General features: G+C 43.0%; 1 long non-coding RNA gene across 1 annotated transcript; it reads left to right on the forward strand.

Moving 5' to 3' along the window:
• The first annotated feature begins 259 nt into the window (after positions 1 to 259).
• Positions 260 to 7,372, forward strand: LOC116070738. The gene is made up of 3 exons (XR_004110545.1): positions 260 to 362; positions 2,891 to 3,225; positions 6,946 to 7,372. It is a non-coding gene; the product is annotated as an uncharacterized LOC116070738 (long non-coding RNA).
• Positions 7,373 to 13,036: the final 5,664 nt, after the last annotated feature.

The raw sequence follows: 13,036 nt of genomic DNA on the forward strand, positions 1-13,036 counted from the left end.
ACCGACCTAGGTGCAGAGTGTAAGAGGCTGCTGGGTACTCAGCCATAGGTACATCTATATTCCACCACTCTCCTGTCAAGGCTTAAGGGTCATTGGAGGAAGGTGGGGAGGAAAGAGTGGGGAGGTTGTGGTTGACTACAGGCGAATGGGGCCTTCTGGACATAACACTCCAGCTGCACCTATGAAGTCACAGTGGCTGTGACAGCACACATACACCCCAAAACCTGGTCAAGCTCCAGCCAGACCAGCTCTCAGCATGCAGAGGGGAGGAGGGCACACAGTCCTACCCACAGTTGAGGAGCTATTGGCAGTTGTTAGCTACTGGGAGAGGGATAGTTCGTTTTCTTTAAGAGTGTAGTGTGGTAAGTTGACCATGTTCTAGTGGAAGGCCACATAGCGAAGAATATATGGGCAACATAAATTGGACCTCATTGGTGTAAAAGAAGACATAATGTTGGGTGGGTAGTGAAGGCACAGTGTATGCTGGAGGAGGGGGGAGGTGAGTATGATCAAAGCACATCGTTCAGAGCTTTCAAAGAATTGATATACTGAGTGTAGTGATATACTCCATTAACACAGCACTCAGGAGGCAGGAGCAGGCAGAGCTCTGTGAGCTCAGGGGCGATCTTGATCTACATATGCAGTTCTAAGCCAGCATGTGCTACATATTGAGACCCTGTCTAAAAGAGAGAGAGAGAGAGAGAGAGAGAGAGAGAGAGAGAGAGAGAGAGAGAGAGAGAGAGAGAGAGAGAGAGAGAGAGAGAGAGAGAGAAAGAGAGAGAGAGAGAAAGAGAGAGAGAGAGAGAGAGAGAGAGAGAGAGAGAGAGAGAGAGAGAGAGAGAGAGAAGAGAAAGGAGATGAGAGGGAAGAGGAGAGGAGAGAGAGAGGAGAGAGGAGACAGGAGAGAGGAATCACCTTCTTCCCTCTTTCAGATCCTCTGTTATAATGAGAGCCTCGGTAACAGGAGTTACAAGCTCATATACATCTCTCAGTCACCGTAATTGCTATTTAGCCATATGTCGGGGCTGACTGTCAGGGAAATTGCAGTCACATGCATGTCTTTGAAATGGCTCGCTAGTGTGTTACCTCCATCTGTTCCTGATGCTCCACGTATTTCAAACACTAATGAATGACCATATTGACTGTTACCACATGTTAAGAAGCATTAATTTAATTCAGGTTTACTGATTACTGATGGCCCCCATCAGAAACTAGAGGAAAAGATGAGATTAGATGTTCCTTTAACTAGATTTTTGAAAAGGACAGTATCTCAGTTCTGTGGGAAAAAAAGCTGATGTGACATTAAATTCTTGCTGTTCTCTATGTGACATTCTTCTTGGAGGAATAATGAATTCTAAACTTTATTAGAACTATAACTCAATATCACAAATGGGTTGGTAGACCAGAAGGAACATCATTGTTTTGTTAGGATGACTTTGGTGCGTGGAGAGATAATTAATGGAAGAGAATGCTCATGCTATCAAAAATTTTTCATTTAGTCTTGGAAAATATAACAAAACCTAATAATAAAATACACCCAACATAACTCATAGCTCAGACTCTAACAGACATTAAGGCGTGAATGAAGTGACTTTTCATGAAGCAAGATGGATAGCACACACGGGCTCGCTGCCCCTGTCACTGAAAGCTCCCTAGAATGGCAAGGCACAGAATTAATAAAAGCCGTGAAGTCCCAAAGATAAAAAGGCTCAGAGATGTGGGGAAGATACAGTGTAATTTGCAATTTGAAAGGGAAAGCCAGGTTGTTTTGGTGGTCTGTTACCATGCAGCTATCCCTAAGGAGAGTGGATTAACGCAGCAATTATATCACATCTCACAATATTTCTGTTTTATTAATAATGCATTTTAATTCAGCTACATAGCACCAGGCTCCAGAGAAGATTTTTTTAAAAAAATTATTTATTTATTATATGTAAGTATACTGTAACTCTCTTCAGACACACCAAAAGAGGGCATTCGGTCCCATTACAGATAGTTGTGAGCCACCATGTGGATGCTGGGATTTGAACGTAGGACCTCCGGAAGAGTAGTCAGTGCTCTTAACCACTGAGCAATCTCTCCAGCCTCCCAGAGGGAAGTTTTAATGCAAGTATATAATGTGCTTTGAGCATATTTCAATTGTAGGTATCTGACCCCATGCCCATTTGCTGTTTGTCCTTCTGGGGTTGGGTTATCGCTCTCGAGTTTCCCCCTGTTTTACTCATTTACCTGCAAATTGGATAATTTAATTTTTTTTACAACTGAACAAAATTCTACATTTTCTTTGGACACCTAGGCTGATTCCATTGCCCAGCTATAGTGAAAAGAGGTGGAAGGAACATGGATGTGTGAGTTATCCCCAGCAGGGTGGTGTGGCTGCAGTGTTCTATCTGGGCCATTTGTTAGCTCTGTTTCTAAGGTTTTTGTTTTGTTTTGTTTTGTTTTTTGATAATCCTCCAGACCAATTTTTAAAATGGCTGTACCAACTGAGACTCCCAGCAGTAGATAAGGTATACTGGCTGGTTTTGTGTGTCAACTTGACACAAGCTGAAGTTATCACAGAGAAAAGAGCCTCCCTTGAGGAGATACCTCCATGAGATCCAGCTCATGGCATTTTCTCAATTAATGATCAAGGGTGGGAGGGTCCAGCCCCTTGTGGGTGGTGCCATCCCCGGGCTGGTGGTCCTGGGTTCTACAAGAAAGCAAGCCAGGGGAAGCAAGCCAGTAAGCAGCATCCCTTCATGACTTCTGCATCAGCTCCTGCCTCCAAGTTCCTGCCCTGTGTGAGTTCCAGTCCTCAGCTCCTTTGGTGATGAACAGCAGTGTGGAAGTGTAAGCTGAATAAACCCTTTCCTCCCTAACTTGCTTTTGCTCTTGATGTTTTGTGCAGGAATAGAAGCTCTGACTGAGACATAAGGGTTCCCCTCCCCACAGTCATGCCAACATTTGCTGTTCTTTGTTATTGATGGCGTCCAGAGGAAGTCATGGATCAGCATGAAGATCTGGAGAACAAGAAAGACCTTAATCTTGAACTGTCAAGAATAACAGAGATCAAGAGGCATGGGGAGGTGAATGCTTGAATGAGTAATCTTTCAATTCTTGAAAGAGAATGTGAACGCCAGAGTGACAGACAAGCTGAGCAGGAGGAGTGAGAATCGAAGACTCTGAGAGGCCACACTGCCTTTCATGCATGCTGATTTGTTGTGATTCAGCACACAGGCAACGGTAACTGCGTGGACTTATGTGTTTTCTTTTGCTTACAGCACATCTATTTGTCTGTCATTTTTTGCTTTTAAGAAGACTAATTCAAGAGGGTTGGAATATTTGTTTTCCTAGTAAGATAACTTTAAAATAAGCAAGTGTAGGTGGAAAGAATATTAGATCTTTAACAAGAATCCAGAAGAGATGCTTTTGACCTTACACATCCTAATCAACATAAGCATAATAGAGATATTTATTACTAACTTGCCCCAAGACTGTCAGCCGATTGCAACCACTGCATGTTTACCCCTGGGCTAATTATTGACAAATGCTGTGGTATGTTGTGAGCTGTCCAAGGACAAAAGGCTGGGTCATGTGCAATCAGTCAGGATGAATGCCTTTGCGGTAGCAGAGCCCCTGATCGTTCCTGCCCATCCTTGGAAATGTTGACTTCTTCTAAGTCCTGAAGGCAGGGCTCTGTACAAGCCCACTTCTAAACTCCAGGAGCTGCTTCACTTCCATGACCTGGCCGATTGAACTGTGGCATGGAGGTATGCCTGACCTATTCAAAGATGGGATGCTGGGAGCTTGGTTGAAATAAACAGTGGTAGGCACTGGACAAGTTGCACTGGTGCCAAGTTGGAAGCTGACACCTTGTGGGTCACTGCACATGCAGCTACTGGAAGAAAAGAGGTAGAGGGAAACCGTTAGTGATTGCATGTCTGCGTGTGGGATGATAGAACCTGCCATGATGACTGGCTTTTTAAACTCAGCTCTTCCTTTCCAGGAGGCCCCACAAGATACAGTGAGTAATCCCAGACACATACCCTCACAGATACGGATTTCACATTGCCTTTCTTACCATGGGGAACTATGGACCCTCAAACAAGATCCAAAAGAACTTCTTTCTCCTTAAGTTGCTTGGTCAAATATTTGGTCATAGGTTATAAGAAAGGTAACTGGTATAATGCACACACCTGTAATCCCAGAACATGGGAGATAGGCATTCAGAATGTGAGTTCAAGAAAGTATAGGTTACATACTGAAGACCCTAGCTCAAAAAATCAAAATAAGACTCCAAATATCTATAACTTGTTAAAATACTACTGCAACAGTTGTGCCCTCAAAATGAACAGAGAGGAAAAATTATATCCCTCTTGATTGGGCCTTGGTTCATACTCTGATTAAGAAGAAACCTAGGCTTAATAATGCAATTAGTTTTAACTTTCCAAACAATTGCTAGGCTTGGTAGACTTTGTGTTCACGTGGGGCATCTATCTGCAGCACCGCACTCAAATCTTGGTAGTAACCAACAGCATTCTAATTGGATTTAAGACTCACTCAACAGAGGAAAATCCATGCTGGAAACCTAACAGAATCCCCAGGGCTACTAAAGTCATGGGTCTTAGAGAAGGACCTACAATTGTCACTTTCTAAACCAGCATCATTTCTATGTCCCAATATACTGGTCCTTAAGCCACACATGATGACAGCACTGATCCTGAGAGGTATTTGAATTATGTTACCTAAGTACAGGACTTTAAAGTCATGCTTTGAAAGTTCCATGTTATAGCTGTGTTTGTTTCTGGTGTTCCAAGGAAACCAGTTCTCTTATATAAATAAAATGTAATAGGTCAGGTCTGCATAGTAATATGGACAATCCAAAGGTTAGGTCGAGAGGAGGCAGTTCTGTGGCAGAATTGGTGTTTCAGAGATTAATGGGAAGTTAGAATTTGAACCATGTGCTAGGGTAAGCAAAATTAAATTCTAATGGGTTAATTTTAAGGTCATAGCTGGTGTACAGAAGGTGAACTGAAATTAAAGACAAAGACATAGGTTAGCAACACTGTAAGACAAAATCGTAGGAGGGGCTCACCCCAGCCTAAGCTTTAATGAGATTTTAGTTTCAGGAGATGCAATTTAGCCTCTGCATATAAAGTCAGTCCTTGACTTAAGATGGGCTATGTTCCAACCCACCCTCTGTACAGAGAAAGTGCTGTAAGTTGTAAATGCATTAAATATACTTGGCCTAGGAAACATCACAGCTTAGCAACATTGTATACTGTGCAGTACTACATCTTTCCTTGTAACCCTGACCGTGGCTGGAAGCTGGGGCTTATGGCTCCTGCCCAGCATCCTGAAACAGTATTGTGTTCTATGTCACGAGCAATCAACTAGAAGGTGAGATTTGGTTTCAACAGAATGTATACAACTTTCACTGAAGTGGAAAAATCAATAGTTATATCAACCATTATAAATTGAAAAGTTATAAATTGTCAGTCAAGGATTCTCGGCATATGATGTTTTAAGCTAGCATCTGAGGTAACAGATTGCTTCATGTAATTTCCAGACATTGCTGTGGCTGGTCCTCCTTTCTCGCTCCCTTTCCTCGTCTCCCCAGCCTGCCAATTCATAGCCTTCAGTCTCTAGTGTTTTCATTTCTACCACCTGTCCACATGCTACATTCTATGACTCTCTCTTATGGGCTCCTTTCTGGTTCTCTTCTTCCTATCCATGCTTACTTCCACATAAAGGCACACATAAAAATTAGAAGCTGTGCGATAGAATACAAGGCCTTTGTCCTTCTGAGTCTTGGACTATCTTGCTTGCTACAATAGTTTACAGATACGACTATTTTCCACAAACTTTATTTTTCTTTACAGATTAATAAAACCCCATTCTGATTGTATTGCTTAAAGAATTGTGACCTGGATCAGCTGACCATTCTTCAGTGACTGGTTCCTGAATGTGGAACCTGGGAGTGGACCAGGGGTCTCGAGAATAGAGCAGGGGATGAGGAGACACAGAAGATAGAGGGCAGAGAAGAGAAAGCTGAGGGATGGAGGTCTTGCATGAACTTTGTGGAATGCCAAGCAAGTTTATTAAGTAGAGCATCTCATGTATTATTTATAGGGGAGCAATGGATGAAGTTGGCAGAAAGTATCATACAATGAGACAAAGTGAGTGGGAGGCCAATCAAGCAATGCTATACAAGGGGACAATGCTATCTCAAGAGCACAACAGACCGAACATGAACATATAGCAGTCTCCCAGGCTCCTCAGGTTGCCTGAGAAAGCCTTGATTGGTCTAGCTCTCAACAGAACTGTAAACTGTGATATTATCCCATTTCTCTTCAGTGACACAAAGATAGAAAGCCATGTTTCGCTTTATACATGGTCTTGTTAACATAGAGAGTCTTTACATTTTTTTCTCTTTACAGCTTATTTTTAAAATTTGAAAAAATATTGTAAAAAATCCACTTACATTGCTTTTCTTTTGCGCTATAGTGAAGAACACTTATGGTATGCTCCCATTTTTGTAAAAAAGTAAAGTTTCATGGATTTGTATGCTAAGTTGGCAGTGCACAGTGCATACTCATGTGCTTGCTTGTGTACACACGTGTGCACATACAGTATTATGGATGGTCATCCATACTTTGATAATGTCTCAAGCTAGGAACAGATGCTATTTTAAAAATAAACTCTAGACTGTGCTATTACTACTAATGGCACCTCCAAGTCCTACAGTTAAAATAAAAGTAATTACTCACAAGACAGTGATTCATCTCATATCATTAATGAAATTTACATATGTTACAAATAACTAGAATTCAGAAAAGTAAGTTTTATTGCACAGTTGCAGCTTAGGGAGAGATTTAAAGGTGTGCAGATACTTGGCTAATTTTTACTTTCCTCATCTATTTAAGAATTCATATTCTATTTTAATTTGTGCTTTCATTCAAGGCTTGCTACTGTCTAATGACTGCAGAAGACGTAGAGGATGCTAGAAAAAACACCCAGGCTCCACATCTCTTGCTGTTGGACAGTGGGAGCCAGCTGCTTCCAGCAAGCACTAAGTTCATCAGAAAGCTGGCATAGTGGCTCTGGATACATCACCAGTGTGAGATACTGTGTATCTGTGTCTTTTGTGATGCTGTTTTCCAACAGAGAGACAAGCAGAGGAGTGAGCACAGCTGAGGAGTAGCTTTCAGTTCTTGGTTGGATCTTCTTGGGTGGTCTTCACACTGGCTTGTTCTAGAAATTCCCAGATTTGCCAGCATCCCTATGCACCCACATTCTTGTGTTTTTATTTGTGATGATGATCTGGATTCTGGGTTAGTAGTGGTTACTTTGTTCTGATTCTGCAACAAATACAGGGCAAAGACATTGACAAAAGCAACCTGGGTTTATTTTGGCTATACTTTCAGTCTAGTATTGTAGGGGCCAAAGAGCTGGGGTGTGAGGCCACTGATCACATAGCGTCTGTGTGACCGAGCAGAGCAACGACTGTTGCTGGACAAATCCCCTTTCTCCTTTTCATTCAGTCATACATAGCCCAGCCCACAGAAAGGTGCCTCTCACTTTTAGGCTGGGTCATCCACCACAATCACCCTAATGTAGAAAATCTCTCATAGACACGTCCACGCTCAGAGGTTTCTTTCTAGGATGAGTACAAGTCCCACCAAATTGACAATGACGATTAACCATCACAAAGTCCATGGCAGATGAAATAAGAAGGTCTGTGTCCTGAAGAACTATGAGTGGTAAAGATAGGTGTTCATGTCCACTATGAGTGAGGTAGCCTTTGCTTTAATGTAATCTGTCAAGGTGCCTACGGCCGGCCTATCTGGCTATCTTATTTGATCTGTCAGGTACTCTGTGGCTCTGTCCTCTGATCCAGGGAAGAGCTGATCCTTCTAGAATATACTGCTTCCATAAGAAACCCACTGCTATTGTGGGACAGTGAGAGACTGTCTCAGGCCTGTGGGATGTGTGTCTCAGAACAAGATGCTTATGATTCAGGTTTTAATTTTTCTCGGAAAATGACTGGGAAGGTATGCAAATTGCAGGGCTATCCAGGACATCCGACCAGGTACACAGAATTATTTTGCATGCAAGAGATGCTTCTTGACTGTGAGTATTTTCTTTTACTATCACATTTACCTTTCTGAAAATCAATATAAAGACAGAACATATTATCTACAGAGAGTTCCCTGGACTGGGCTAGGGTATTCATGCTTGATGGTTTTTGTCAATTTTAGCTTACAGAGAGCTCAGAGGAAGGAACACTTTAATGAATGTTTTCTTTTCATCCAGAAGGAGGCTCTTTTAATTGGTACTTTTAAATTGCCACCCTCTTAACAACCAAACCACAGCGCAGCAATAACAAAAGTGCTAGTTCTTTTTCTGGCCACATTAACCACAAGGCCTTAGGAAAGTGACGATAATGCCACTTAGTAGGAGCTAAATGTTTCCCTAAAATTCATGTGTTGCAAATTTAATTCCTGATGCAACTGTTCTGGGATGGTATTTGTGGGTGGTATTTAGGTCATGAATGCCATTATAGAGGGGGTGACAGAGAAACTTGTTTTTCTGCCTTTTTTTAACTTTCTACCATGTAAAGACCCAGTAGTCAAGATCCCATCTTGGTATCAGAGAGCAGCCGTCTGCAGACATCTGTACCTGCTTAGTGTCCTGATCTTGGACTCAGCCTCTGAACTGTAAAAGATGCATTTCCATTTTTTAGAAATTCAGCTCTCTGGGCTGTAGTATTTTGTTATAGTAACAAAAATGGAGTAAGTCAGAGACGTTAGGCTATAATTTTGTTGTGTTAGAAGGTGGCTCATATCTGGACAGAGCAGACCAGGCCAACACAGCTCCACGAAAAGAGGTTTATTGTAGGAAGTGGTGAAGAGAAGAAGGAAGAATGAGGGGAAAGAAGTAGAAGAAGAAAGGAGGAGGAGGATGAGGATGAGGAGGATGAGGAGGAGGAGGAAGAGAAGGAAGAGGAGGAGAAGGAAGAGAAGAAGAAGAAGAAGAAGAAGAAGAAGAAGAAGAAGAAGAACAACAACAACAACAACAACAACAACAACAACAACAACAACAACAACAACAGGGGTGAGGGGTTGGGGATGTCTGCCTTTTAATCACTCACACCACCTAGCACAGGTGAGATGGGCACTTAAAGCTCATGCAGGGAATGTGTGGTGGTTGCCATGGCAACAGACTCCCGGGGGTCCTTGTTGCCTAGAGGTGGTATCTGGATTCAGAGGCCTCCAGCTTCTGATGCTAACAACTTTAATAAAATAGCTTACGGTGTGAAAGCAGCTCCAGGACTGGGTACTGAGTAGAGGCTAGGATGGTTTTGAAGTGAGTGTTGGGAGAAGCCTCTGTTGCTGTGAACAGAGCAGGAAGGGGCATCTCAGACGTCCCGCTACCCCTATCGCAGGCCTCCACTTCTGGATTCCAGGACCTTGTGGGGCTGGATTTCTAATTGTCCTTCACACCTCTGCCTCTCATATTCCTACAGGACACTTCCAAGCAACTGCCACATTGCTCAGGTGAGCTCTGGGAGATTTTAGGTTTTGGGTTCAAGGGGAACACTGAAGCATTTTGCTATTTGAATAAAAGATTTACTATACTAAAAGTTAGTAATGACATAGACAGACAGCAACATGGCAAACATCTGAGGGGAGAGTAGGCTCACGTGGCAAAGTACACTACAGTGTACTTCCTCTACAGTGTAGAGGAAGTTCTACAGCATGGGATTGACCAGACACGTCTATCATATATGCTTGTAGTTCAGGTGTCTCTGGTTCCTGGTTGAGTGAAGGCAAGAAGAATGTTTGTTATTCTTAGGCCTGTGTGTAATATCAGCTGTGAGGGTAGGGAGAGCAGGAGTCTAGGGAAAACAAGTGATAGAGGAGCTTTACACAATGTTGTGTCCTTGGCTGAGGAGCCCAAGTGCTTCTTAGATCCTTGATCCTTAGCATTCTGTGCACTGTGTATTCATATGCTGATTGCTGTGCCCAGAGATCTGGTAGCAGTCTGACATTGGCACTGTCATGACTATTGGAGCATCTCCTATCTCAATGATTTGCAAAGATTGTTTTCCAGCACCTCTGATTGGTTAATAAAGTGTTGATCAGTCAAAAGCTGGGCAGGAGACCAAATGTGGCTGGGCCTTTGGTGCTAGTCAAGGGGTCTTAGAGAAGAAAAGAGGAAAAGGAGGATGACTGGGATTCACCATGAGGTTGTGATGAGAGAGCAACCATGAGGATAGACATGGACCAGAGCAAGCCAGGGCAAGACTCAGATGGCAAGTAATGGGGCATGTGGCTGGGAATTAGTCCAGGCCAACAAAGCTGGGTTAGAAAAGTTCAGAACCTGCCCAGCTTATTACTTGAAGCTCATTAATTAAAATAAACCAAATCAACCAACCAAACAAGTCTCCATGTCATTATTTCAGAGCAAAGGCAGGCATAGAAAACCACCTCACAATTACTTTTACAAGGGTGTGAGCCGTAGATCTGAGCAGTATCCTCATAGTGCTGGCTGAGCTGATTGTCTGAGAGAGCTACAGTGTCATAAATTACTACTTCTAGCTTTTGCAGGACACCTCTTTCAACAGGGATCCTATAGGGTGATGCCTAGTAATGTCATGGAGGCAGGATGCTCCTGAGACTCTATAACTGTACACACGTGCTATGCAGCCCCAATCTGGGAAAGTGACGGGCAACTGACCATGGGATCTGTGGCTTGCCTCAGGACCTAGCCAAGGAGAGCCATGGAGGCAGAATACTCTCAGTCTTTGGGGACTGAATCCTCACCCTATGTTATCTGGAAGTCATCGCATGGACTCAGATATTGTTCAACTGATTTAATGCTGTGAAAATAGAAGTAAAATCGTCTATGAAGACAATAAGGACTATCATCAGAAGGGGTTGGGGGTGGGAAATGAGGGTAGAAAGGTACAGGTGAAAGGACAATATAATCCCCATTTGTCTCCATTTAATGATCCCATTTGTCTCCATTTTAAGGGCCAGCCCTGATTTCAAAAAAGACCGTTAAGGCACCAGCTTCAGGAATAGACCAAAAGTCCCAGAAACTAGGTCATAAGACACCAGCTCTAGGAACAGACCATAAAATCTAGAACAAGATCATAAAACCCCCTCCCAGACAACAGCCTGGGGATAACTACAAAAATGAGGAAATATCTTATCTCAGAATGGGTCATCTGCACTATATCATCATATGGTTGAAGGTTCATGACATAAGAATGCAGACTACTGACCACCTGGGACCCCCTAGCACCTACCAATGAATTTTTGATCCTTCTAGCGAGTTCCCCAGGTTCCCTATAAGAAGGCCTGCATACCTTTGTCTGGGGTCACCATTTTAGAGAATAGTTGATCCCTGTATGCTGGTTGCTTCTACAGAATAAGTGCTCTTTGTTTTTGCATACTATCTTAGTCTGGGGTCTTCCTTCAGAGATTTTGGGGCCCTTACATACGCAAGCATATGCTAAATATATAATATTTACATGTTGAGAAGGCTAGGCTGACTCCATGACAGGCTTCAAATCGATAGTCCAAGAGACTAGGCCTAAGAACTGGGAAAGTCCAGGCAAGCTCAGGCAAGCCCTGGTAAGTCAGTTACTATAAGACTCTGAGAAGCTTTAATTACCAGGGACCCTCTGAGTGAGCCACTCGGAGCCAGGAATTGACGGAATTTATTGTTCCAGCGCACTGGGGTCGTCCCAGACCTGAAAGGTAGCCCATTTGGCCCATTTTAAAACAGTTTTCAGGGGTAGAAATGGAGCAAAAGCCACTAGGCACAATGTGACTCCCAGAACAGTGTCACTTTTAGACTGATTGGACCTTAGGGAGTGAGGTAGCTAGGGGTTCCCTTATCTGTGGGTGGCTAATGGTTGGTCTGCCCTGAGGAATGTGTCTGCATGCTCTGGGGTTCCCTCATCTGCAGGTCAGTCCCCCACCCCCTATGATCTGAGGAATGTAATTAGGCCCTCCCTTCTGGAGGGAGGGGTGCCTATGTGCTCTATGACCTCTCCCTTCTGAGGGGAGGGGTGCCTATGTGCTCTATGACCTTTCTCTTCCGGGGAGGGGGTCGTCTGGTGGAATTTTCCAAAGTTCCTGAGCTGACTTCCCTCTTCATTACTAATTGAGAAAAGCCAAGCTCCAGCCTCCCTGCCCTGGTTATGTTCCGGAAGGCCTAGAGATAGAGTAAGATAAAGCTCATCTACCCTGGAGCTCCAGTGTGCTTTAAATGGAGCCTGCCAGCTCACAGGGTTGTCTCTCTGTCTTGGTAATGGGAGATCCCAGCATGCTGGACTTCTGCAGAATAAAACTCTCTTTACACTTACATACTATGAGTCTGGGGTATCATTCTTTAGCACATCATGGACCCATACAATGTATGAAAACTAAAAATAAAATAAAGATTTAATGTTATTCAGCTCACTGGGTTTAGACTTGTGACCTGCTAATCGTTTGCCTCTTCCCTTGATAGTTCCTAGCTTATGTCTCATCGTCGGAGTTGGGAAGCACACGCATGCTTGCTGTCACTGGTTCACAGTTAGGCAGCAATTTGCCCCAGGGGGAAAGGTATTTTTGTGCCTTACCCATGTCTAATTCAGATAAAGCACTGGATTGGACATTAGGCCTAAAACTTGATGTGGGAAATGTATGAAATTGTGGAGGTTATTATTGTTTTTTTAATGAAAGACCCAGGCAACACAAGAAAGAAGTATATTTGTCTGTTTGTCACTGGTAGTGAGCTGAAACTCAAAAGAGAGTCCATCTTTCGTTAGGTATTTGGTATCAAAGCACTCTGGGTGCTGAACACAGGCTAATGATCGGAACCATATTCTTTGGTTTTAGCTAAACAAATCCAATATGTAATTCTGAACACCACAAGGCATGGAGCATGTTACTAAGGAGGGCAATTTGCTTAATTACTTTAGAATTTAGTAAGTTTAGTCAGTAATTGTTTCACAATCCACCTTAAAGTTATCTTTCTTTTTAAAAGGGAAGAT

The sequence above is a fragment of the Mastomys coucha genome, unplaced genomic scaffold, assembly GCF_008632895.1.
Source record: "Mastomys coucha isolate ucsf_1 unplaced genomic scaffold, UCSF_Mcou_1 pScaffold22, whole genome shotgun sequence".
Taxonomy (NCBI): domain Eukaryota; kingdom Metazoa; phylum Chordata; class Mammalia; order Rodentia; family Muridae; genus Mastomys; species Mastomys coucha.